The sequence below is a fragment of the Manacus vitellinus genome, unplaced genomic scaffold (genome assembly GCF_001715985.3).
Source record: "Manacus vitellinus isolate BGI_N305 unplaced genomic scaffold, ASM171598v3 scaffold_66_pilon, whole genome shotgun sequence".
NCBI lineage: Eukaryota > Metazoa > Chordata > Aves > Passeriformes > Pipridae > Manacus > Manacus vitellinus.
In genome coordinates this window covers 627419-653221 of record NW_021940729.1, presented here as the reverse complement: position 1 = coordinate 653221, position 25803 = coordinate 627419, and the positions used below count along the sequence as shown (strand labels likewise).

General features: G+C 42.3%; 1 protein-coding gene across 2 annotated transcripts in view; it reads right to left on the bottom strand.

Moving 5' to 3' along the window:
• Positions 1 to 25520, bottom strand: part of SHISAL1 (shisa like 1) — a 97980-nt gene extending 72460 nt beyond the window's left edge. For both annotated transcript variants that reach the window (XM_029963977.1, XM_018083690.2), the window contains exon 1: positions 25392 to 25520. The gene's annotated coding sequence lies outside the window, so the exon portion shown is untranslated. The remainder of the gene's footprint in view (positions 1 to 25391) is intronic.
• Between the last annotated feature and the right edge of the window lie 283 nt (positions 25521 to 25803).

The window sequence follows — 25803 nt, the reverse complement described above, 5'->3', positions numbered from 1 at the left end:
CGCTGATTCGTACAACGATTTGCGGGCTCGCCTCTCAAAAAACACGGCCAAAGCTTCCCCCTCTCCCCCTCCCTCCCTTTGCTTCACAGCCCCGTAGCCCAACAGGTGGTTGTGACCTCAGAGAAGGTCTAAACCAATCCCAGTAACGTCTATAAATGACCTCTCTCCTGAATTCAAATTCTAATAAAAAACTGGTTTTCATTTACATTTTAATGCAGAAATCATGCAAAGCAGGGAGCTCCACAGACACTGGTGCAAGTGTGATGACTCATGCCCACCACATGTACATTATTTATTGTCTGAGAATGGAACTATGTTTAAATTAGACTGCTTGATAACAAAATCTGGATGTTCTGAACTGCTTCCCTATAATTACATTCTGGAGGAAGTAAAGCATCATTTCTTAACCCTACTCTCTCTCCCTGACACGTTTTAACTCGGAATCTCGCTTGAAAATCCATGTTTTGAATATTGAAGCAGGTGAGCTGCACTTTCTGCACAGGCCCTGCACGTGGAAAGGAACCATCACAGAGCTACTTCTTGGATCAGGCAGAAATACAAACTGTGACTTTCTCCACATTAAAAAACTTAGCCAGTTGTTTAAAAGCCATAAATTTCAAACAGAAATGAAGGTCCCCTGTCAGCTTGTGCCAATTCCTCATACTGGGATGTCTCATTACTCGGCCACGTAAAACTAGGCTACGCTGTCCCATTGGGGCTCATTCTGCTACAGACACCAAATAAAACTCCTTGTGGCTGTTATTTTTCCCTAAAATAATCACAGAGCAGAGAAATGGTGAACCACCAATTCATTTGTTTCTTTCTTATAATTCTGTAGCGCTGCTGATTCCTGTGTTTCACTGAACCCTGGGAGTACAAGGGCAATGAGCTGTTCTGTTCCCTATTCTTCATTTGTGGGTTTGTGGTTGTTTTTTTTTTTTCTTTTTAAGCAGATGGTATCAAGGAAGCTCTTCCCCCACATACACAAAGATTCAAAGCCATTCTTGTGAGGTGCTCAGGATTAAGCTACTCCTTTTTTCTGTGCTTCTCTTTCTATTTGAGTGACAAACTCTCACCCTCATCCATTCCATTGTTAAGAGTGACCAAAGGAAAAGCTATGAAAGTCTTTAAATCTGACACAAATGATCCTGTGTTATCCATGCCTGTTTCCTGAGGAGCAGACATTTTTCCAGTGGATATATGTGTGAAGGGAAAAGAGCAGGAGGGAGGGTGTTTATTTTTGTTTGACTTTTTGGAGGAAAGAAAGAAAGAAACGCTGGACTTTTAGTGGTTTTAGAGCTTTCAGTTGGTCAGATCCCAAACCCACAGGGCTGAAATGCAACAAACAGTAATAGGAAATGCAAATTAGGACAAGAAATTAAAATTAAATCCTGATCAGTGACTCTGTCATCCCATGCTTATGCCAGATGCACCAACCAAATGCTTGTGTCCCAACAGCCTCATCATCATCTGCTTGATGTTTTATGGCTCTTTTGCAGTAAATATAAAATAAAATTGGTCTTATATTTCAGGCAGTTAGTAGACACTTCTTGTGTTTTTTAAATAGTTGCAATCTTCCTCCTCTAGCACTCCTCTCTCTCATAATAAAAGCAGTTTAAAATCATGACTTTTGTCACAGTGTAAACTTGAAGTACATAGCTTGGAGAGTGACACCAAACAGAAAATGAGTGATTTATCCATCACTCTGGTTTAAACCAGTGCTGGAACTGGTATTAGGACCAGGTGTGCTGAGCGTGGCAGTGCTCCAGATCAAGCCTATACTACTTCAAGGTTTTGAATTTAAAGCTTTATATAAAAATACAAAAGATGGTTAGAACAAAGCAGCGATTGCTTGTGTAACTGTGGTATAAAGAAGCTTTGGATGGGAACCTCCTTTGGGCCTTGGGACGATGCCACAGTAAATAATATAATCGTGAAAAAGACCATAAAGCCACTATTCAAAGAATCCCTTTTTCTCCCCTCTGAAGTTAGTTGTGAACTATTTTGCAGTTCACAACATCTGAGTAGCTAATTTCCTATTTCAACCCTTACAGGGCAGCTCTGCTGGCTCCCAAAACTAACTTTGCTCCCACAGAAAGTCCCACTGACTTCAGCAAGGACAAGATTCCACCTTGGGCTTTACAGAGCAGAGTCTGTGCTGAAACAACCCTGTCACAGGCCAAATGCTGTAAGAATTCACGTGCATGAGTTACACACAAAGATAAGCACAGGTCTAAGCCTTTGTGGGACCCCAAATTTCTCAGGTTTCCATCACCAAAGATTGTGCTTTGCCAAAGCCAACAAGGCCATGTTGTTCCATCCTTGGAATTCCACACAATTTCACCTTCTGTATAACTGTTAACATCCAGTTTTTCCTAGGCAAGGTCAGGAAATCCTAATAATGCATTATAAGCACAGAAGTTACAGCACACCTCAGTATCAGGTTCATTTTTGAAATGGCTGATTCACCTTTTAATAATTTTCTATAGCTTTCATTGGACTATTATGATATGAAACACACACTCTTCCCACATAGTATTCAGAAAAGAGAGAGTTTTAAGTATTGTCTCAGTCATCTGTCATAGCTCAATTTTAAATATTATCTAGGGAGAACCTGCATGGATTTTCCCCTCTGGGAGGGCTCTGCCTGCTAACAAGGTGCACCAAAGGCATTAGACCCTTCCAGACGAGAAGTGTTGACATCTGGAGGGAATTAACAATCCCAGTGCTGACTGCAAACAGGGCAGTCCAAACTCAGGTGGTTTGGACACGGCCCTGGCTACCACATGGTCCTCTAAAATTGCCAGAGATGGTTTTCAGAACTAAATGTCAAGGAAATGAGTCAGGGACAAGCTTTACTGTGCTGTCCAGGCTGTAGATGTGGATATAAATATCTATGTTTCATTTGGAAGGAAAAAAATGATGTTTAAAAAGTGGATGAGAACCAAGATACTTCTATAGACATTGTTGGAGCCATGAGTTTGAAAAGAACAAGCTACAGCATAAATACTAAATACATTAAATGTATTGTTTGCATCAGCTGGGGTTTCCAAAAAGAAAAAAAGAAAACAAGAGAGACAAACCAGTAGTTACTTATGGCAGTGCAAGGACTTCTAGCTGTGTGATTTATGCACACATACAGGCACATGCAGACAAATATATCTTGACTTTCAAGCCCAATCCAGGGAAGCAGAGTGGGTCACAAGCAGAGGTGCCTCTCCCATGGCAGCCCATGGTAAAAGCTTGTGCCAACAAAGCCACCCCAGAACACGCAGCAGTGTGTGGGATTGGCATTAATCCTGTTAGCAGGGAGGGAAGGACATTCACTCCTCCTCCCACAGAGCAGCCTACTGTGAGTTCAGGATGCTCTCCCCTCCCTTGGATGCCCCAGCAAGCCAGACTGCAGCACCTCTCTCCCACTCACACACACTCCCTGCAGCTGCTGCTCGGGAGGGAGACACTCAAAGGCAGCTATTTTTGTGTGAGCAAATGAAAATTAGGAGTTATTTCTCTGTGTAGACAGTGGGTTATGCCCCAACAGCCAACCTTTAAAACCCATTAACACTTAGCACAGAAATGTTACACCAGGGGGTGTAACATTGTCCCTCACCAGCTCAGCGAGGCCACCCCCAGCCTCTCTTTTCCCCCTTATCCTTTAGATCCTTTTTGCTCTTTATCTGATTGCCTGGGAGAAAAAGTAGGATCATTCCCAAAAGGTTAACAGGTAACAAGGCTGTTACCATACACTTGTAAAGCAGAGAGTGCAGAGCTGGAGTAGAGTTCCTGCCTGACATTAAAAGCTAAAGGACCTTTACAGTTCTCTGTGAAAAGACAACCCACCCTTCTGAATCATTGTGTGCAAGGCAGAGAAGTTATCAGTTCCAAAACACTCAGAGTTGGATGGGACTCTATAACTTTGTGTTGGTGGAGGGAGGAAGTGGAAAGAAAGAGGGAGGATTTGGCTCTCCAAAATCCAAGTGGATCTTTGTGGCCACAGTGTCCAGCCAAACCCTCCAGCTACGAAAAAAAAAGAAAAAAAGTTGATGCAGCTAGATGCAGCCTTTGGAGCTGGATGTGGAATCCTCAATAAGAGAAAAAAAATAGTGATGGAAGAACAATTGCAATGGAAGTAGATTTATGCAAACCAAATGGGAAGTGTGAAGGGAAAAGAGAGCAAACGCTGGGACGAGTTTTATGTTCTCCACAATTTACTGCTTAAATTATTGTACAATGCCTATCAGCTAATAGTTTTTCCCCAAGTTCAATTTTGTCACTGTTCACTTTCTGTCAGAGATTATTACACAGAGCTGGATTGTTGAACAGTGGCTACATTTCATTCCTAATATGGCTGCACTTCAGGGGAGGGATTGTTACTGCTGAATTGTCTCAGTTTTTAAAGGAGTCCGAGGTCCTTGACGTGGAAGGAGCTCCACAGATGTGTGATGAGTGTATTTTACTGGGAAATACTCAACCAAACCTAACCATTGGGGTGGCTTTCCTTGTAGTTACAGCACAAGGTTCTTGGCAGTAATTTATTTGTTTTGATTCTCTGGGTACCCTTGACAAGTGGAACGTGTTTTAGTTTAGCTCTCCACAACATAAACACAAAAATATCTGCTCTCCCAGATGCACTGGGGAACATATTGTTTGTAAAGTATTTTAAGGTTCTCCAAAGGACAAGGAATTTGTATTGTTGTATTTTGCTTACTAGAAACCAGCAAGAGCTTTTCCACAGCTCCTTCTGTCGCTGCCTGCTCCCATCAGGGGGTTGGGAGGGTGGGACACGTGGAGACACGTGGCACTGACTCATGTTCACGTTTGCCAGCATAAATGACCTTTCCAGGATAGATTGTTTAGAGTTTTGATGGCAATATAGGTTAACTTTGGGTTCACTGGTCCCTTCCAGTCCTCTTACAGCTGTAGGACATTTAAGGATCTGGCCCAATGAGGGAGAAAAGGAAGGCTGCTTTTCTGAGGTTTTATTTTGATGGCTGCACGAAATGAGATTTCCCCCTAATCCCCCGTGTAATTCATTCCCATAATCTCTTTGTAGGCACATCAGTTTAATCCTTGTTATTACAGGGAGGACCTAAAACATTGCAAGGGTCAAACCATACCATAACACAGCAGGGGCCAAGATATTGGGTCTGCCTACACTTTATATATAATAAAGATTTACATAATTTAGATCTTAGCACTTTACTGGAAATATTCCTTGCAGTAAGTATTCACAGAAAATTTAAAAAAAGGGAGGGGAAAAACAAAAAAAAGAGAGAAAGTATTTGAATGAGAAACATGCAGTGCAACACTGAGCCAGGCCAGCAAAGAGTTTTTTCTGCTGCATGGTAATGAACTGCAAAAGCTGGGGGAAAGGGTTTTTAATGTCAGTGGAGCCCAGAGATGGAAGCACAGTTTGCAGAGTTGTTTATGGTTTCCTTTATATTCAACTCCGTAGATTCTGTTGGTGCAGAGCAGACACACAGAGGAAATAATCTATTAAACCCTAATGTAAATAGGTTTCTCCTGCACAATATTCCAAGGTCTCAGGTTTTAGATTGCCATCCTTGGGCTGGGATTTGCATAATGTTAATGTGCCTTTGCTGTTCAATGGGCACGGCTTCTAATCAAAATCCCCTGTGTATTAATAAGTGATTACATCCAGGACAGTATTCCATCCTCCTGCTTAGGATTTCTTACTGACAGACTGGAAAAGGAAATTTTTAACTCCACTGTAAAATCCTTCTCCTGCCTGAAGTGGAAACTGGGATGGTTCCCTCCCCTATGATGGGATGTTTGTCCCTCACTGGGCTGCTGAATCCTCCTTTCTACACTTACTGCTGCAACCAGAAATACCTGTGAATACCAGGATACCAAACTGCACCACTGCTGGCACCAGGCTCTGGGTGCTTTCTAGAAGGTCTCCTGAGCTCATGCAGTGCTCTCATTTCTCTGTATGCACTGTATTATACTCCCTTCAGTATTTTCTCCTTAGCAAAAGTGGCCACACCAACCACAGGCAGTTTGGAGGACAGGTATTTACACGTCCTCCTGAGTCATCTGTGCCCACATCCTTAAAACTACTTAAGCATCAGAGTAAAACAGCTACATATCCATGAGGATCTGGGTCAGAGATGGATTAAAAAATGTTATCTTCACTTTGAAGTCCAACTTCAATCCAAATGTGCTTGCTCCATGCTGCTCCTGCCTTTCTTGCTTATTTATACCAGAAACCTCTTTGTTAGTGAAAGAAGCAGAAATAGGTTACTTTGATTTTCAGTCCCTAAACCACGAATTCTTGGGCCACTGTTTTCCAGAATTTTCCACATTCTGAGGAAAATAATATCTTTGTGGGGGTGGCAAACCTACATTAAGACACCACATATCAGGGACAAAAAAAGGAATAAACCATTGAGACTGGTGGGTAAGCCCAGGGAGATAGCAAGTAGAGGTGACCTGACTTTTTTTTTTCAGGATGAAATACATGAAACAGTATCACTGTCTGCAAGTACTAATAATTGGCCATCTTATGTCATAATATTAAGCTTGCACTTCCATAATTTTCATAAAAATAGAGGACTGTTCTGCATGCTGCTTTGGGGGGAAATTTTAACTTCTCTTGGCTAAAGTATCTCTTTTTTTCTTCCCATCAAAGAACATACGTGGAATTTTAAGGGATGAAACAGAAAACACCAGTTCACAGAATCCCAGGATCAGTTAGGTTGGAAAAGGCCTCCAAGACCGTCAAGTCCAACCTGTGACTGATCCCCACCTTGTCAACCAGAGCAGAGCACTGGACACTTGCAAGAAAACATGTACAGATGAGTAAATAAAAAGAGGTCACAAGTATTTTCAGAGCTATTTCTCAATTTTGAAGATAACATTAAAAAACATATCCTTCCCCCTCTTCCCACTTGTCAAGAGCTTCTCAGCCTCCTGAGGATCAAAAATGAATGGGAGAGATTGTAGAATCCAGGTGGAACATAATAGTAGTAATAATAATAATAATAATAATATTTGTTGGGGTTTTGTCACAGTTCCAATCATTTTTGTCTGACTCTTCTTGTATTTTTATAGTACTCTGCATCTAAAAGGATATTGCTTAATCAGTGGCTGTCACTGCTTTAATTATAATAGCAATATTCACTCTACAAAGCTATGTAAATCAGGCACGCTCACATTCTAATCTAGGATTTCCACATTCCATTTATTTCCAATATTCTTAAGAATCTTGTGAGACTTATTTAAAAACTGTCTCCGTTCTCCTCTGCTGAAGAATCACATCTGTCTGGATTTGTCCTGCATATAAACCAGCCTGGCCACCTTCTCTTGGGCTGTTAGGGATGGGAACAAGGACATAAAATTTTCTGGGAAATTGTATCTACCTGCTCATTTTTGCCTTCAAAATGGTAGGAGGGGGAAAAAAAATATCACACGTCATTTTGTGCTTTTTCCTTCATGGTCAAAACTTGCCCAAAGTTTGACTGGACTCAGCAGAGCTGCCAGAGAAATACAGACTCTCCTGGCAATGCCAGCTGTGCCTGGAATCACAGGGAAGACTGAGGAAGGGCCTTTTGGGATTTGTTCAAGTGGCCAACAAGAAAATAACTATCAATAGCACATTCTAATAATAAACCTTCACGTGGCCAGAATCTTTATCCAAATGCTGGCACCTTTTAATCACATGCAGTTGTGGCAATCCTTGCAGTGTTCCCACAGAGAAGATTCCCACTGGAATTAACAGGGATTGGCCTGAAAAAGGATTGAACAAGTGCAGACTCACAGCCCAGCCCGACAAGCCTTTTCTCACGACAGCATCCAGTTAAAATGAATGAAGTAACTTGCTCAGGATCACCCAGGGAAGTGATGGGAGAGGCAGAGGTAGGGCTCAGGCTACCAAGATCCTCGATGTTACAAAGTCAAAAATACTTAGAAGACAGAAATACTGAAGAAGTGTGAGAAATGCTGCCATTAGTTGAAGTGGCTCCCAGGCAATCTGTCTGGGCTCATCAATTTACACACACACACACACATATATATATTACATATATATCACTACTGAGATATAAATCCTGCAGTATTTTTAACCTCTCTCACATGTACTATGATCAAAATGTGAGAGTATCTTATCTTCTGTAAAGGAAAATAATTAGTTCTTAACACACCAGCTGGACTCAACCTCAGTTCTCTCCATCTGCAGCAAATTCCAGCTCCCCTCCACATCTCAGAGAGCCCACAGATGATGCTCCTTCATATGCAGTTGGCTGGGCCTGATTTTACCCCTTGCCCAGCTCAAACCAGTAAATTATATTCTGACTGTGACCAACCCTCCTCCTTTCTCCAGCTCACCCTGGAAGCAGATGAGGGAAGGTGACATCCCTTCTCAGTCTGGCTGAGAAAACAGCTGTTAAATCAACATATCATCACCTGTGGTGTTAGATTGGCATGAGGGGAATGAGGAGGATGTAAGGATTTGGTCTGTTATTTATAAAATATACAGGTTTTATTGCTTGTGTTGCAAACGCCACACGGGAGTCAGTAAAACAAGGAAGAGTTTCAGAAATCTAATTTGCTTTTCATTGTGTATGCTGTTTGATTACCTTGTACCTTTCTTTCTGTTTGCAATAAAAATAGTTACTTTCCAGTCATTTTCGTTTTAGGTCTCTCTCTGGCACTCACACACCAATATAACATTTGAATTGCAAACACTGGGAGAAATATTTATTAAAGATAGTCAGTTCCTCTGGATTTTATGTATATATGCATCTATATCTTCCTAATGTTTTCAGCTGCTATGAGAGTTTATTCTGTCTTCTGGCAGATGGCTTTTAACCAGCTCTGTGTCTCTAAGTGAGGAAGAAGAGAGGAGCAGAGAAAATAAGTCAGAAAAAAAGTACATTTAATGTACTTTCCTGGAAAACTGTTCAATCACAGTTTTTGAAAGGAACATCTGAGGACTGTGCAAGAACTTCAGTGCTCAGAGAAAGCTCCCCCGTGACTAGACACTCACTGAGACCTTGTGTGACTCCCATGCAATTTAAATGATTAAATGAATTCAGGAGGAAGATCCTCTGATGGAATTGCATGCTCTCCTGTTTTTCCAGCTGCCTGCCCTTCTCCCAGCTCACCTCACCGAAAATGAGGAGATTGCTTGCTGTGCTCCATTACACTCCAAAAGGAACAAGGAAGGGTGGCCGAACAAAAAATGTAAAACACACCAACACATGTCTGCAAACACTGTGATGGTGCCACCCAAATCCCTGAAGTCCAGAATACAATATACTTCCTCCACAGTGCCAGCTGCTCGTGGGAACAGCACAAGAGGAACAAAAAAACCCCCACCTCCCCAACATGCAGCAGAACAAATCCACACAGGCCACTGAGAAAGGCAAATTGGGTAAGTCCCCTGTGGGAAAAACAGTTTTCACAAGCTTCTTCCACGGAGAACATGAAGTGTTTTCCCACTGGTGCAGGCACTGTTAACCTTTCCTGCAAAGGAACCAGGGCCACATTGGATTTTCACTCCCTTGAGCTGGAGTTGCAGAAATCTGTGTGGCTATGCGGGTGCAAACAAAGGGAAAGGTCCCCTGATCATACTGAGACATCATGGCACAGAAATAAGAGCTAAAAGCCTCATCTTTCTGCTCATCTTTACAAGCTGCACTTCAAACCCACTTTTATTTGCTGCTCAGGAGATGCTATTTCTTTTGTAAGCCTGTATGTGCTTCCATATGTGATTTGTGTCTGTCCAGAGGGTCTGTCTTATCTTTCACTGAAGCTGGTTGGAGATGCACCAATCTGGCATAAACTTAGGGGGTTTCTCACTTCCATTAATTCAGGATTATGGTGGCACTGCCTGTGACGTGGCCTGGCAGTGAAACCACGTAAGACACAGGCCATATATCCATATAACTCCATATAGAACTATACCAGGGCAGTGAAGATCCCCAGCCATCCTGCCCCACTCTGTGACCCTCCTTCAGCCTTGGTCACCATCAGCTTGGCTCTCTGATTTCAGCAAAGATACCCATGAGAGATATTAACATAAATAACATCAGAATAACGCCCCTTAATTACTCTCCCTGCCTATATTTTCCCTCTACTCCTTTGACAAAGAGATTCTAGCTTTTTTTTTTCCTTAAATAAGTTGATAAAACATTATCAGTTTAGGTACTTTGTGCTTGATGAGCTGTAAACTTAAGATGGAAGGGGTCAAGAATCCAGATTTTGTCTTAATGTGTGTAGATCCACGTGTCCCAGTGATATAACACAACACAGATCCATTGCTCTCAGCCAGTGCCTTGAGAAAGGACTTCCTAATTTCAAACCCAACAGACTGTGCTCCTTCCACTGAAATCCAGGAGGATACTGGTTTGAACAATTGCAGGATATAGGGCTTGACAAGTGTTATTTCAGCAGTAGGATACCCCATTCTCCCACTATTGCTGCATTCATAAACTGAAAGCAATATTTTCAGTGTTACTTGCAGACTAAATCATGATAGATGTTTTAATTTTGAGGTTGCTGTGCTGAATTGAGTCATTAATAGGATTTCCCCCCTCTCTGTCTCCCCTAAACAATGTCCCTATTTTCCCTTCACAATAAGTCTCCTGACTGCATTTTCAACAACACCAGGAAGAAGGGAGCTTCTATCCTTCATTACAAAATGCATTTTTAAGGTTAATTTCTTTCCTTTTTATAGGACATGCACATATAACTCTGTTGAAACACTATTTGAGCCTGGAAAGAGCCAATTACTAATGTAGAATCAGCAGGGACACCCAGAGGCTACACAAAATCCCTATTTTTTATAAATCATACTCCTAGTTCAGTGAGTCTGGTGGTTTGTCTCCAGGAGAAACTTAGACCATGTACTTCACCTGCAGGCAAATCTTGTTGCCGGTCTCATTCTTTTTTTTTGCTCTTGTGGCAGCTTAAATTGGCTCCACCATGAAAACTGAGCTGTGAATTCAACAAACAGCCATGGCTGGTGTTGGGCCTTTCACCCCCCCAGGAACATACACATGGTGAATTCAGGGGCTGCAGTTCACTTGGACTACCTGGGACAAAAAGCTGCTATTCCTTCCTTCATGAGGAAAAAAAGAATTGCTCTGCCAAAATGTCAACTTGCTGCAGCCTGGAAGAACAAATGCTCTGTGTGTTGGCAGGCAAACAAACCTCACTGGCAGCCAGAGAAGGGAGAAGGGAGAGAGGTGGGTTTTGTTGAGCCCACGAGGTGAGCACGCAGTGTTTAACACAACTTTCCATTTCCATTCTTCCATGGTAGAGAGGAAAAGGAAGGCTTCGGTCTGAATGAAGCAATTTCCCTTTCACTTAGAGAAAAATTAATAACTGACTTAATTTACTTTCCTTTATGTAAGATGGAGGTGCACCTGAGAGAGTATTTTGGTGTCTCCTTGTCAGAGCACAGAGGAGGGTGTTATGTTATGACATAAAAATAAGGCCTTTGTGCTTGCCCAGGAACATGACACTGTGTTAAATGAGAATCCAATTCCTCCTTGATACTAAAAAATTGCTGAACCCATCCCAAATTATAAATGTGGGCAGCAGCACAGCTCCTCATGCATTTTGAGACACTGTTCATTTGAGAAAGTTGACTCTGTTCTTGACATTTGCTTTTATATTCATGGCACTAAAGCTCTGGAAATCTGTCGAGGCGGTTTCTTAATAGTTTGGCTTCCAAAAAAATCCGAGAACATCCAGCCAACTAAACAGTCCAACCAACAACATATGCCAACTTCAGTGCTAATTGCTTGTTTCAAGCCAGCCCAGCTGAGTGGCTGCTACCTTACATTTTCACTGAGCTAAACTCAACTTCTAGCTTTGATTTTTTCAGTAACGCAGATTGTAAAAGGAATAATTTGGAATTACTGAATATTTTGGCTGAGCAGAACAAAAGTGCTATCTTTCATTCTTTAACCCCCCCCCCTTTTTTTATAAAATTAAATGTTGGCAACTTCAAACTGATTTTGAAGGCAAAAGTGGAAAAATCTTGTTTGAATTGCAGTGTATTGATATTTATATTTCCAACATTTTTTCCATTTTTAAACCATCAGCCAAATCAGTGAAGAACTGTGACTGTTGAACAAATGCATTTTTGGTAAATAAATCATTAGTAAAATTTATGAGTCTGATTCAGTCCACTCTAGATACTGTTTGTCATAATTTTCTAAGACCATTCTTTGCTTGGAAATATGGCTCACTTTAATCTGTTTGTAAATCCCTTGAATTAAGGAAGTGATTGATGGGTAGTCACTAATATTTCCATAATTGCTGCTACGCTACAGCCCAGCATCCCACTGGGCCATATTTTGGGCAAACAAAGCAAATCTCCCTGTCTAGAATCACTCATAACAGGAGTGCTTCAGAAAGAGTAAAGGAAGACACCACCAAAATCGGCTTTTTGGAAGTTGAGGGCTGAAGCAGAGGCAGAGTGAATGGTTTTGCAAGAAATCTGTAGAAGAGATCAGAAGCTGAGCCATCTCCCAAGGTTCCCTGTGGTTCTTTACTACAAGACAATCCTTCCTGGAAAGAAAAGGCAAACCACACTGGTTATTTCCCCATTTGCTGAGCTCAGGATGTGGGGAAGCTGCGAAGCCAAGGATCACCTCAGGCTCAGGGAGCACAGCTGCTGCAGAACTGGGCAGAACAAACCAAATGAAACAGCACTTCCCTCAAAGAGCTCATCATTTAGGCACTACTGGCACCTCCAGTACCTGAAGTGCTGAAGATTACAATTGAAATCAGGAGTGTAAAAGCAATGACACGTGGAAGGCTTCATTACTTTTGCAAATAGTAACAGGCTCACAGGGATATGAGGATCTGAGTTTTAATATGCTGCTGAGAAGGTCTGTGTTTATATTCTTACAGAAGAAGTTATTTTTGAAAAGACAAATGACATGGAAATATGAGAGAGAGAAAGAAAAGCTGTTTTTCTCTTAACTGGCATGCAAATGAAATGGTACAGTTGTTTTTTAGGAATATTTGTTCGCTAAAAGTAATCCAGCTATTTAGGAGAAAGGGAAAATCCAGAGAAGATCATGAGGCACAAATGAAGGGAGGGAGATTTAGCTAAATTCTTAGCTTTCATTTTAATTAACAAGAAAATAACCTGGGAAGATAATGCTCTTTGGATTCTGAATCCAAGGACTGTCCCCTCCTCCCCCTAAAAAATCTGAAATCGTTGCAGCACGGACTGTGTTTAAATAAATTTGAACTAGAACACATTTAGCTCTTCATTAAACTAACTTCTACTGTGTATTTATGATCATTGGTTAATGACAATGAACTGAACCACATCAGGTATAGATTGCCACAGAGAAACTGTGTGAAAAGCTGTTTCAAGAAAGCAGATACTTTTCTGTCAGGCAGCAGCTCACACTTTCTGCAACAACTTACTTATGCACCAACTGCACCTCACTGGCAACACAAGATCTGCAGTAAGAGACACGTTTCAGGACAGCAAGAGCCTTTTCCCAGGAGGAAGCAGGAGACTGGTCTGCTTAATTAATATTTGACACCACCGAGCAACTTTGTTCCCAGTTTTTTTAATTGAGTGTTACAAGGGCAAGTGGACAGGAAAAGCTCTTCCCTTTCCATTGCTCTACCAAAGACTGGTTACTTTCTCATGGAAAGTTTTTCCATGTGTTTGCAACAAAGCATGAAGGTTTCTAAAGAAGAGAAGAAAAAGGGTGAGAGAGGAGCTTCAGAAGAGCCAGGGTCTGAAAGCATTCTCAGCATCCTTTCAGCTTCCATGAAAACCCCTGATTTTGGTCATTCTAAACCATAAGAGTTACTTAACAATAAAACTGAATGCACATTTGTCTGATTTTATAGAAAAAGTGTTTGAAGGAAAATGAATAAGGGGCCAAGAGCTCATTGGTGCTTGATTCACCGCAGTGGGATTTAATCTGGATTCACAGGGATAGTCAGAGGTTCCAAAGGAAGTTTCCAGAAGGTAGGAAGGCAGGCTGGGTGCTGGAAACCATCACTGGCAGTGTTTCCCAGCAGGTTGCACCACCACTCAAGTCTGGGTGAGGCAGGTACAAAGTGATGAACTAAAAGCCATCCTGAGGTCCTTCTGCAGCTCTATTTTTGTGATTTGGGACCGGTCTTTGCTGGTGAGCCTTCCTTCTGTGAGCTGTACAAGAACATGTGTTGGTGTTCACACACCACTCCAAGGCTTGCTAAAAGGAGCTGGCATCACTCCCGGGCAAAGCTGGGCTGAGCTGAGCTGGCACTGCAATGGAGGACCTTTGGAGAACACCAGGTTGCTGAGAAACCCTGGAAAAGCTGGCAAATGGCAGAACTGATGTGTTCAGCCATGAGACAGAACACCATGGCTGCAGTCACTTCTGACTACTGCTCAGGACATCATCATCATCATCATCATCATCATCATCATCATCCTCCCGGCCGTACTCACAGCTGGCCAAGCATCTCTTGCTCCCTAAGCTGCCTTTGTGATTTAATGGATAAAAACACTGTTCACTCTTTCTGTCACAGCTTTGTGTGTGACTGAGAGCTGGCTGTTGGGAGGGAAGGAAGGTCCACAAGCAGCTCTGGGGCAGTCAGAACTGCTCCTGGGTTTCCTGGCTTTCTGGGAGAGGGTTTGTCTGTTGACAGCCTTGGCTGTGCACCAAGTGCCCACGTGAAGAGCCAGGCTAAGGAAACCACACTGCTTGTAGCAGAGAGACAGGTGTCTGAATTAAATACCTAGTTCAGGTACCTGAATTAAATAGCTGTCTGGTTTACACCACTATCTATTTACACCACTGCTCTGATATAAATCAACAAATGCAATGAACAGCCAAGCTTGAGACGTCCTCATCGTGTGTTGGTGCCCACTGTCAAACTGGGGCTGTGCCCCATTTCATGACAAGTTACTTCTGGGGTGAAATGTCACTCCTGCACATTAAAAAATTTTATTTTGGAGGGACTGGAGTGAAGCCTAACATGGTCCTCCCAGACAATTGTGATGGTGTGACCACTAATGTTTAGATGAAGAGCTGTGCAGTTGGTGCTTTGTGACAATCTCAAGAGAAATGGCCAATAATCAGTGAGAGAAATAGAGATGGACCTCAGTGTGTAAATCTGAGGGTGCTTAAACAGGAGTCTTCTCATGTGCAAAATGATGGTACTTGAACATCCCAGACAAAAGAAGCATGAAAGCCTCACTGAAAAAAATCCCTTTTGGGTAAACCACCTCTGAAAACAGTGCACAAAGTACACATGAATCATCCCTTCACCAAAAGAAAACTGAATTGGTAAAAATCTTGAGAAACTGCAATTAACTCTCACAGTATTTGTGTGGGTATTGCCAAAACTGAGAACCTAAAACTGTTCTTGCTCCTCTAAGGAAATTCTTGAGGAGAAAAGTAAAATTCATAACAACACTTTCTAGAGTTCTGCCGCTTGTGGTAGAAACAATGTTGTAAATTCTTGCATTCTTCCAAAAGGAGAGCTGAGGTTACTCTGTCTTACAAGTAAGAATTGTTAAGTGCTCATATTTAAGAATCACATTCCCTTAGATGGCTTACAGGAAACCTCATTTATGCATCTGCTTTTTCTTTCCTAGGAAAATGCAAAATTAAGTCATCGTGACAACATTTTATTGTGTACAAAATTAGCTTGGTTACTAAATCAGACAAGAATTCCAATAGAAACAGATATAACAATAGTTTGGAAAATAAAGTCCTTATGGTTCCTCCTTCCTGCACTTAGAAAACGAAGAAAGATTAGCCCCATATTATGGCAAGTCCTGTGTTGTTGGCTGTATAGTGCAAAAATGGGGATTTTAAGGGATATAATCCATGCTCCATTCTGCCTATTAAACTTGTTCTGCTTTATCCTGACAATGTTCTTTGTATATAAAAAATACCTGGAAATTACTTGTTCTGCTTTATCCTGACAATGTTCTTTGTATATAAAAAATATCTGGAAATTGAGGATCCCAAGCATCTGTTCTTTATTCTTGTTTATTGTAGATTTTGATTTTATGTTCATGTCACAGCAACCCTGACATGGTTTTTGTGGGTTAGGAGCTGGTGCTGATGACTTTTCACAACACATGCACATAATAAAGCTCTAAAAGGATACAGGGTACAAGGATAGTAAGTTCTGTTCCTACCTAACTTGAGGCCTTGACAAGTTAGACACTTAGCTGACGTGCTTAAATTAGAAACAAGGTCATGTCAGGCTTCCTACAGAGTCAATCCATCCTTCCTGAGGGAGATGCAGCCCACCTATGGAATGAATCACCCACTGGAGGTGCCAGGCCTTCTCCCCTGGCTGCAAAGAGACCCTCCAAGTGACCTTCATCCAAATATAGATTCTTTAACCCAGGTACCTGAAGTTAGTTTAGAGGAACCCAGGTAAGTTTAGATGAGAGAGGGGGAAAAAAAGGCAAGATGACATGGGAAGGCACGCTGTGTTTAAAGAACCACACTTGGTGTTTGAAGTTTTGATAAGAAGAAAACCTGAACACCTTAAAGAACTCCTGTCCCTCATTCCTTGTGTCCCATTTTGGCCTCTGACCTTCCCTTCCAGTAAAGAACCCGAGCCAGCAATAACCCCCCCACACTCCCGTGCTGGTTTAAGGGGGTCACTCGCTCAGGAATGGAAGGCCACCTGTCCTGGCTCAGACCAAAGGGCCATCCCTGCCAGTCCCCAGTCCCACAACAGCCAGAGTTACTGCCCTGCAGAGTTACTTTGCTCTGATTGAGGTGTTTTCTGTCCCACACGAGGAATCCTTGATGATTCTCCCCTCCTCTGAAACCCCTAAAGGGTGAGGACTTCACTATTTGGTGCAAACTCACAAGAGACTCAAAGTCTTGGGGAACAGTGCCTCCTTTTCCCCTTTTCCAGGCTCAAGAGGACACAATTGTCCAGCTTGAAGATGTGGCTTAAAACACAGAAGGCCTCATAAACACCAATATTATGGAATAATGACATTGAAGGGAGAACACTGATGATGGATCAAGGGCAAGAGCTTTGTAGCCAGCTGGAGAGATGTGAAATCCAGCATACTGGAGGTCTTCAAAAGAGGTCATTCTGCAACTGCCAGCGTTTCTGAGAGGACAGAAAAAAAGCAGCCTCTGAAACTATGCCTCTCCCCACTACTTGAGGAAGTTTTTACCCTGTTGCATAAAAATTAAAATAATTTTGATGGTTTAACTGTCTTCTAAACCAACAGTGAGGGCTAAACTTTAGGAACTGATTGGAACATTTTTCAAACTCCCCTTTAAAAAAAGGGAATGCAGTCAGTCAGTGATAAAAAAAGAAACTATGTTAGGGAACACAGCGTGTTAAGACAATTATTTTTAAAAGTTTAGGCAAAAGACAAGCAAGAAGAGAGCTCAGACTTTTTAAGGAAATATGCTAAGCAGGGAAGACCATGTTTCTCCATGAACTTTTCAGCCCAGCTGGAATTCCAAGTCAGTTACAAAGTGCAGAAACCAGAAAAAAGTTTAAATACTTGTATTATTTTGTTTGTTTGTTTTCACACCAAGTTCCTTCTAGTTGTCTGCTGGTATATAAAAACTTCTCCAGCGGCTGTGACTAACGCCTCTAGTAACCTTTTCCACTCCAAGCACAGGCTTTATTACCTCCTGGAATGGGTATAGCAAGTTTACTGCATGGTTGAAGGTGAAATGGTGCAGGAGGAGAGCAAAGCAGTACCTAATTCCACAGGGCTCTTCTTAGGGGAGTGAAACAGTGGCGTGAAGGATGCATTTGAGTGGTGTTCTCGGTTCCAGGAGGTGTGTGGCTCCTCCAGCCCTGGCAGGGAGTTAATGAGGTGTTGGCAGGCACACCTAAGTGGACACATCGATCCAGATCCTTTGTTTGCAGACACTGGCTGTTATCTCAGCACCAAAGTGCCCCTCAGAGATGGTTGCCCTGCAGGGAAGCACCGAGTTTGCTTTTGGAAAGGAGTGCCTGCACACCCCCCCTCTGTGCCACCCTGCCTGGATCCCCAGAGCCCTCAGGCACGGCGATTCCATGGAAGCATCAGAACAAGCTGCTCCTGCAGAATGGCCCCGTGTGACACATGGGTGACCTGATGATGCTCTGCTGGGGAGCACTGAAGGGAAACACCGATAAAACCAGTTCCTGAGCTTTGGGGTACTGGGATTTCTACCCATCTACAGCTTCTCTTTGTCTTTACCTCACTACCTTTAATTTTTATTTTAGTCTCAAATGGTCCCCCTTTGCTCAGACCCATCTCCTCTCTTTCACAGTCCCAGTCCCTTCCCTTGTTTTCTCACCTTCTCCCACTCTGGATCTGAGATTCCCTGTCCCAATTTTCTAATGGGAGCTCCCCAAAACCATTCAGATCATGTAACAACCCACGTAACAACGTGGCACATGACACATACCAACAGGAGCCTTAATAGGTTAAATAGGTTTACAACACAATAAGTTTATTTTTCTTGTTATTTCTATTGGACTTTCAGATGGGAAAGGGAATCATCTTTTCATGTGAAGACTCTTTGTGAGGATATACAGCGTCAGATGTCTCAGTTCAAGCCTAAGCCTCTGTTACAAGTACTTATGGGCTGTATTTAGCAACCTTATTAAGAGGAAGCAATAATAGCCGGGACTAATTTGACATCAGGTAAAACCCATCAAATTTCTGAGTTTCCATTTCCTGGGTCCCTGTAAAGTACCTGCTCTCCTGCCTTGACTGAAACACCAAATGATCAGAGAAGCTGCTGAGGGCTGGAAAAAATCCTGACCAGGATGTCACATCTACTCACCATATCCCACCCCTGCCTCCACCTCAAATACGTGTTTTGGGGTGCTAACTGATGGGGTTTTTAAATCCAAATTGATATTTAGGAGGAGAGGAGGTTGCAGAGCTTGGTGGTGCCCTCAGGGCCCTGACATCAAGATGAAAATGGATCTAATGGATCATTGCTGATCTATAGAAATATATATTATGTATAAGCCTTTCCAGGTTGTTTTTTTTTGAGTTTTGTGTTTGTTTGTTTTTTTAATATATTTTTTATATCTATACATTAAATTACACACATGGCTGCTGTGATTGCTTTAGTACTTTGGGGGTACATCTGACCCCCAACTCCTGAACCAGCCAAAACCACAACAGTGCTGGAATTATATTTTGAAGATGTACAGGTAAGTAACACCTGGAAGTTCTTATATCCAGAATATGGAGATTATTTGTACTTTTGCCACTATGTGGGTTCTGTACTTGTGCAGATTTCTTTCTGCTTTGCAGTGGCTTGGTAATTTTCTATTTGTCTCCTGTGTTGCTGCAACTGTTCTCTCTGACTGAGCATCTGTAACACCCTGAATGGAAACACAGCCAAGGCACTGACACTCTGGGGATTAAACACTTCTGTTGGAGACATTCTTCAAGAATTTTACAGAGGAAAATGATCCTGATACTGAAAAATAAAGAAGCTTCCCCCTCCCCTTCAACCTATAACACGGAAAGTACCAGATATGTCCTACCAAAAGGGTAAATTAGCATAGAGAAATCTTAGGGGACTTGGAGAAAAAACTACAGATTCCTGTGTTCTGACTGGCGTTGCAGGCTCTATTTCCAGATGCACAGCAAGCCCTGGCTAACAGCATCATGATTTCAGAAAGTACATTCATGTCAGGCTCAATTCCTCCTTTATGGATGGGCATTATTTCTGGGAATTAGCTGAAAAAACCAGTCATTTCTCAGCTGATTGAGGCTGAAAGGGCTGATTAAACAGCCCTTTTGGGTAGAACAGTAGCCCTCTATAATAAGAAATGGTAAATTATTAACATCATCCAAGGATTTCTGAGGAAATGAAAGGTTTATTTTTTTTTTTGCAATTCTCAGAACACCAGGAGCACACTGGTGGGGTGGGGCTGCTTACCCAAAAAAAATGCCAGGAGCTAAGGTAGCACAGCACAGGCACTTTCATCACCAGATGAGAGGGCAGTTAAGAATTTCAAAGCAAGGAAGAGCCTGGAGGAGGTTTGTCACAGGGATCAAAACGCTATTCCTTAAACTTCTTTTTCGTAAGAGGCACTTGGGAAGTTGGAGAGTTATTTTTGGAGAGTGACACCGAGGAAAGCCCTAATGCTGTGCTCCCCAGCTGAAGCAGAGATGCCATGCTATGGTTTAACTCCGGATTGGTGTCTCTTCTCATCAGCTCCAAACTGGCACAGACAGAAGGAGCCACAGTGATGAGCCTGAAAATGCCTTGGCACTTCATTTGGCATCCAAATCCCGTTGGATTTGTTAAAAACTTTGACAGCCATTGACAACTTATTTGTACCACTTGTGATCACAATGTGATATTTTAGGCTTACTGGTGAAAAGGGGGTTTATCTTCCACCATCTCCAAACTTCAGTGTTTCAGCCCGCGTGTAATTCCAGCACTCAGATCTTGTGCTCTCACCAGCTTCTCACATCGTGAGCCAAAGAATCTCTGACACTTTCATTATCTTCAGAGGCATTAAGCCATCATCACATTATTCCTGTCCATTTGCTGCTGAAGCAAAAACTCTGAGAGCTTATCTACACAGCAGACATTGCAATGGGGCTTAAATGAATAGTATACACGGGCTGATACCCCGTGGTACAGATACACAGCTCTGCAAACCAGAAATCCAGCCTTATTATCACTTCAGTCCCTAAAGGAGTCAATATTGGAGGCTGAAATTAATCGGGAAAAATGCGAATTGTTGGAAATCTTCCAGCAGTCCTGCAATGGAGAGTCCCTCTCAAAGGAATCTCCACAGGGAAATGAATGCAATTAAGGACCAATGTAATAAACTGCCAAGAAATCTTAACTAGCTAGAGAAGCCTTATTTAAACCCTGAGTTCCCCCAGTGAGGAGAACAGGGAGTGTCATCTGTCCCTGAGCTGCTGCAGAAAAGTACAAAAGTGAATATTCTACATAAACATCTCTATATTTTCTGTTGCCTCTCTGCAAACACCCTCCTAACTTACTAAAAATAAATTAATAACATTTATAGAGGTCTCCTGTGCAGTTCTGGTTAGCACCCTGTCTATCGTTCAAAGAAATCCAAATTATTAGAGGCAAAGTGGCAAATGTGTTCTCCCTTTCCCAGTGCTAAACAGGGCTCTGAATTGCTCCCTTTCCTACTGTAGCAATAATTAAAATTAAGAAACTAGCTCAGATACCAGTGGACAGCCACAGGTCCCAGGATGCCCTACAACATTTTGCTAATGAGCACCAGCCTGAAGCTCTTTATGAAAGCAGGTCATCCCTTGAAAGGGGGGCAGAGCATGTGTTGTAATAAGAGACTTTTTTTATGGCTCACAGACCGAAAATATAAATATCAGCTTTATCAGCCACTCAGTGGAGTTGGAGCTGGAAAAAGCCTTTCCCTAATGCCCCAGAGTGCCACAATAAACAAAGCAGGGCAGTGGTGAGAGTTGCCTGGGTCTGTCCAGCAGTCAGGCAGCTGAAGGAGCAGAGAGAGCCCCAGGAACCAAACTGGTCCTGAGGAGACAAAGGTGTGCCGAGAAACCCCACTGGCTTTGTTTATTCGCTGGAATGTCTCCCATCGGGTCACCGTGACTTTGGACTTCCACAGCTGCAGGGATCATCCTGCCTGGAGTGGATGATTTCACAGAAAAGAGAGAGCCCAGAATAGAAAAAAAAAAGGGGTGTTTGGCTGTTCCAAGAGAACAGACCAGAAGGAGCAGCTTTCCACCCCAGAGAGTAATGAGAGAAATTCAAACACACTCGGAGGATGCAGCTGGATACAATTGTTTAAGAACCACGGAGAAGGAATTCCAGCCTCCATTTCCCCCCCTGCCCTTTCCCCATTAGCCACATCTCCTCTTGTTTTACAGCTGTACCACTCCTCTAATGCCTTTTGTCTGTGCTGTACTGTCTGGCCCTGTGTTGTCTGCAGTTTGACAAGCTTTAAAACTGCCTGATTGCACAGTTGTAGCTGAGATCTTGGGTAGCATGCAGCACTTGGGAACATGCCAAACAAAAGGTGCTTTCCATTTGTCTTTATGATTTTGTAGGGGGGAAAAAAGTAATTTAAAAGTTTTCCCAAACAGTCCAGAATATCAGTTCTCCGAAGAGAATGACATAAAGCTTGTTTATCCCTTAAAAAAAAAAAAAAATCAGTGTGTGCTTTTACATAGAGGGAGATGCTTTGCTTCTGGTGGTGAAGAGCAGCAGCATGAACAGGCAGGATGGCAAGAGCTGGGGCTGGAACAGAGAGGGAGGCTCAGCTCTGATCCTGCGGGAGAACCTGCCCGAGGAGGGAGCTGTGTTTGACAGGAACAAGAGAGGGAGTTCTTTGAAAAGCAAAAGAAAAAGCCAAGGAGCCTGGAAGCGGTGGGATAAGTGCCAGGTAGAGACTAAAGACAATAGCAGGAATTGAGAGGAGGAGCTGCAAACAGGGGCAGGGGAGACACAGCAGCTTTTTGGGAAGACAATGCTCTGGAATGCGGGTGACTGCGTGAGAGGGCTGGGACGTGACAGCCAGGACCCCGCAGAGGGGCACACACAAAAATAGACGGGCTGGGGGAACAGAAATAGAATTGAGGGCTTGGATGAAAGAGGAGCTCAAAGTGCACAGTTGAGGAATTCAGAGAAGGTTTTGCCAACCCAACAGATAATAAATCTGAGGCTGACTGAAAGAAAATCTTTCTACATATTTAAAAGTCACAAGAAGTTTATTGTCAAATTAACCATGGAATTGTATTCTGAAGCAGGAGTTCCTAAGGCTTCTGCTCAGTAAAGCCTCTCAACCATCTGAATTCCTTGTGGGTCACCATCTGAATTGAAAACATATTTGATCTGAAAATTAAATTATTTCCTAGACTATTTGCCACTGCCTCATGGACCAGTAGTCTGAGAATTGTGCCATTTTTAGAGACTCCAGAGGGCACAAGACTGAAGGAGGAGGTGGCAATAAACGTGGGATAAGGAGAGTTGGCTGTGTCCTGCTAGGGGAAAGGAGTAAGATCTGGGACTAAAAACATAGGGAAGAGGAGATGAAAGCAGGGCAGTGGGATATTTTGATTTGAGAGACTGAGCTGGTTGGCCAAAAACGCAGTCCAAAGACAAGGAACAAGGGATGGGGAAAATTGGGTCTAAATCAGACAGGGAGGAAAAGCTCAAAATAAGGGGAGGGTCTCTCCAGAGGCTGCAGGGATCTGAATCTCCATAGTGATGCCAACAAACAAGAAATTGGATACAAGCCTCCATATTCAGTAATGAAACATGCTCAGTCTGATTATTCTCTTGGTCACATTCCTCCAGTGTTTTTATATTTTACCAATTATAACTGTAGCCAAGCAGGTTTTAGGAAAGTACCCTCAGCAAATCCAAGCAAATTCCAAATTTTCCTCCTAAAATCTCAGAGCATTTGGATGCCTGTGGCAGTGTTATAGTGAGAACAGTGTGCTGGGAATAACAGCCCTGAGAGGGCACTGGCTGGCAGACTTGGTACATCTCTGGTGTGAGCTGAGGGTCTGGCATCTGTTTTCTCCTTCCCTTCCCGTGTTTTTACTGAAATTCCCCTTAGAGTCCCTACAGAAAACAAGGGAGAGCCCACCACAGACAAATAACACATCATTATACCACAGAAAATATTCATTATGAACCAAGAAATCTGCCCTGCGGTGGTTATGAAATAATGAGTATGCACAAAATTAATTGCTGTTGGATGTATAAATTATTCCAGATCAAAGGGGGTGTGAAAGGCCACACTGCTGCTGATTTTTACTGGATTTCTGACTGGTGTGCAGGACACATAACACTGATGAGCACAACACTAACAGCAGCATTGCTGTAGCTGTAATTGTCTGCTGCTGCCAGCCAGGGAAAGTCTGCAGGGAGCAAGAACAGCTTTTCTTTTTAGAATAACGGGCATATTTTAGGGGGAAAAAAGTCTATACAAACCCATAGACACCTGGGGTTTTACATGTGTGGGTCTATCATGGGTGTAAATTTGTGATGTTCAGATAAGACATTGGGAACTGGGGACATGCAAGTCTGAACTTTTCCTTTCTTGCTGCCTTTTGAAGGTGTTCATGAAAATGAGTCACACGTAGAAGAAACAACATGAATTCTGGATAGGAAACCAAAAATCAGTTCACTAAAGGATAAACACATGTAGAAAGATGAATTATTCTTCACACAATTTTCAGAAGTACAAATGGTTGGAGCTACAACCCTGGGACTGATGTTATCCTGTCAGGAACAAACTGAAGACCTCTGTCATCTGCAGCCATAAATTCATGGAAGCACCAATTTCCTAGATACAATGGAAACCCCACCAGAACATCCTGGCTAGACAACACAGGGCCGTTTTTTCTGACTGGATTTAAAATTTCCCTTGTTTGTGTTCATAAATCACACTGAAAAGCCAGACAAAGAACACGACTGCTGATGTGAGGAGCCTGTGCCACTGCTGGCACCACCAAAAGACTCTGTGTGGATTAAATTAATCAGGTTACTCTAAAACACAAAAGAAATCCCAACCAATTTGGAGAGACAAATCTCACTGAGGGAGAAACATGGCTCCATGCAAGAAAATATATTATCCAAATCCATAACAAGACCAAGAATTCAGGTTGATGTTCAACAGTGCAGCTGCAGAGCTATGCTGGCTGTTCAGTATGAGTGCCAGAGGAGTTCTAGTTCCAAATAAATCAATATAATATAGGCTTTGCCTGCAAAAGAAAGTGGTAGTGGTTTCACTAGGATTGTTTCTTTAAACCAATTTCATTAGACTTGAAGCAAATCCACATGTGGAGACAGTTAAATTGATTTACAACTGGCTTGTGTTGATCTAGCTTAATTCAAAGGGTGGAATTTTATGTGGCAGCTATACATTGATTTAAGTGCATCTACACAAGACTGCAATTCAATTCAATTTGAACAGACTTAAAATAAGACTTCAGTTAAGCCACTTTTGCAACACTTTAAATAGCAGGTTGGGCTGGACTGGACTAAGTAAACACACACTGAGGTAGATGACAGCAACTTTCCAAAGAGAGATTCAAATCAATCCAAGTTAATTTTATGGAACAGACCTCAGGCTGCCTATTTGTACAAAACTACAGGAATCAACTAAGAAGCTGACTTGAAAATTTTCTTTTTTGACCCATGATCATTGCATTCTAAAACTGACCCTACTTTAAAGGGATGTAACCAATTTAAACTTCTATCAATCCTCTCTTTTTTGTCATTATTTACTTAAATTTTACAGGTAAGTTCAACATTCCCCCATTGCCACAAGTTATGGAAAGCATATATTAATTATTCCAGCAGCCTTGAAGGACACTTAAAACCCACAAGTTCTTTATCATCAGGATGTTTTCCTACAGTGCACAGAAGAAATAAATGAGAGTTTGCTAAGATACTAAATACCTTTTCTTGTCAGTATGTTCAAGTCATGCTCCAGAGCCAGTTTTTCTGTGGCATTCCCAGTGGAGGAGGGGAGCAGATCACTGATTCCCATCTGCTCCCAGTTCTGCAGTCAGGTGGCAAATCCTCATTTTATTTCAGACCTGAACAGAAGGGGAAGAAAATACCAAAGGGAAAAAGTGAGTTCTCCAATATCCTTTTTGATAAGTTGGGTTTTGATACATTTTTACTTGAAGTTTTTTTTTTTTGCAATGCCTTTGACAGATGCCAAAAGAAACAAAGTGAACAACACTCGGGATAAATATCAGTACAAATGAGATTCATTTATTTGGTGGAAGCAGAACTGTGGTGATAGGGATTAGCCTGTTTATTAGCTTTAATAATAGAACATTTTTGGGCATGTCCCTGCAACAAC